General features: G+C 32.7%; 1 protein-coding gene across 6 annotated transcripts in view; it reads left to right on the top strand.

The window, feature by feature from the left end:
- LOC106467183 (spondin-1-like) overlaps positions 1 to 2,185 on the top strand; it is an 85,322-nt gene that overhangs the window by 35,395 nt on the left and 47,742 nt on the right. Inside the window, exon 1 of one of the 6 annotated variants that reach the window (XM_022395312.1) lies at positions 940 to 961. The exons of 4 other annotated variants lie outside the window; for them this stretch is intronic. The gene's annotated coding sequence lies outside the window, so the exon portion shown is untranslated. Of the gene's footprint in view, positions 1 to 939; positions 975 to 2,185 lie in introns of those variants that run through there. One more of the 6 variants, XM_022395311.1, reaches the window with a different exon arrangement.

Consider the following 2,185-nt stretch of genomic DNA (forward strand, 5'->3'; position numbering starts at 1 on the left):
TTATTTGCAGCCTAGTTTGTTTACTTTCTTTAGTCTTTAGTTGTAGGCTTGAAAATGTGATCTTCACATTTTGATTCAACTTGTTTCTGTTCTTTTTGACGATCCCCATTTTCCTTTCATAATCAACAATTTTTAGTTATCTTGTATTTATATTATTTGCTGTCTAATTTAAAACTGGGCTATGCATCTTGTGAGTATGGTCACTTTATGATATCAAATTGTATTCAAAGTCTGAAAGAGTAAACGAATCAGATGTAAGTAACAAAATACCTTATTCAGAACACATAGTGACACAGCGGTATATCTGCGGACCTACAACGCTAGAAACCGGGTTTCGATACCCGTGGTGGGCGGAGCACAGACTGCCCGTTGTGTAGCTTTATGCTTAATTTCAAACAAACAAACAAACCTTATTCAGTAAAATAAAGGTACAATGAAATAATCTTGGAGTAATTAAAAATTATAATAAATGTACAATATTTTGGATACGAATATTTTGTTGTTTGTTTAATATTTATACATTGATGAGAGAAACACGTTAATGGTATTATGAACAGGTTTCTGTGCTGTCGGTCACCACCTGAAAACTAAGAAACACGTTTCAAATCTGTGGCGGTATCCGCTTTGAAACATAATAACATTTCTTGTTTATCGAAAACTTGCTTCGTCTTATCAGATTTCTACTATAAAAAGTGTAAATCCAACTATAAAAACAAATCCAATAATTGTTAATTAGGAAAGATAGGTCGGAGAGTTAAATTATTTATCAACACCACTGAGCTATAATTTCTTTTCAGGCACATCGTGCTACTATACTAAGAGAGAAAAACACAAAAACCGACGTTTTTTGGCACAATGAAAGGCAAAATCGTTATTATTGTTAGTTACAGCCGATTAGTTTCGCTAGCAGTTACCATCATCAGGGAGAGAGGGCGCCACGGAAGAGAGAAGACGTTGAAAAGTTAAGCTCATAGGTTTCTGAAAATTATTTGATATTTATATTATAATTTGTAGTAATTTGGGTTAAATAACACAAGAATAAATAGATATAGTAAGATTGGTAAATGAATGTAAGACGGTCAGAGTTTTAACTTAGAGTTTAGTGGTGTGAAACATTTACTACAATGTTAAAATAGGCTTAGTACGTGTAACGGTACTTTAGGCTTAGGTATATTTCAACTTACTGGTAATTCGTAAAACAGGTTAAATACATTGTTTCTATTAAATAAATACAATCTAAAAACTAGTTTATTGTTTCTTCGTGTTTAAAGGATTAACTTGTTTACTTGAACTTTAGTTTAAATTTAGACTATAGGCTATAGTTGTAGGTAGTTTAGAATATAAATCAGGCTAAATACATTGTGTTATTAACATTACGTATACATCAAAGACTAGTTATTGTCACTTCCAATAAAGTTATTTTTCTAAGTTCTATATAATTAAGTATAAACTTTATTATTTTAGTGTGAAGACAAGTTAGTGATAAAACTAATATAATTGGTTCTTAAACGTTAGGCTTAACAATATCAATGTTGACAATAGGCTACTGGTATTTGGTATTGAGTATTTATTATCAGGCTATAAGTATGAATACAATGGTTAAGACTAGTGTAGGAATTAAGCGTTCACAGTTTATTAGGTGTAATGGGTGCAATGAGTGGGTTTTATTTAGGGACTGGCATGTACTTTTAAGGAAGCTAGTAATGAAGATGTGCAATTTGTATCTAGAGTTTGTAAGTTGGAGGCTATCATAATTAAAGTAGAGGCAATAGATAAAGGGAAGTGTAGACTGTGGGAAATGGCAGCAGGATTTCAAAAGGAGCTTAAACTTTAACAAGCAAAGAACACATCAGCTAACACTGACTTTCAGGAAGTTAGAAATAGTTCTATTACGGCTAAAACTAGTGAATTTAACTGTAATGAGTCTATGTTATTGAGTAACAGATTTCAGCCCTTAGCTTATGCAAATGAAGAACTTTTGGAGGGAAGGAAAACAAAAGGGTCACAAAAGGATGTCGATTATAAGAAGGTTATATTTATATGTGATTCCTTGACAAGGCACGTGGATAGGATAGTCTATGGAGTAAATAGGGAGAAAAGAATTGTTGTGTCAGCGAGGTCACGTGACGAGTATCACGCCACGTCCTTCTAGAAATATCCTGATCCTTCATGAATGCTCTAGCGT

This window comes from Limulus polyphemus, unplaced genomic scaffold (genome assembly GCF_000517525.1).
Source record: "Limulus polyphemus unplaced genomic scaffold, Limulus_polyphemus-2.1.2 Scaffold2519, whole genome shotgun sequence".
In the NCBI taxonomy this organism is placed as follows: Eukaryota; Metazoa; Arthropoda; class Merostomata; order Xiphosura; family Limulidae; genus Limulus; species Limulus polyphemus.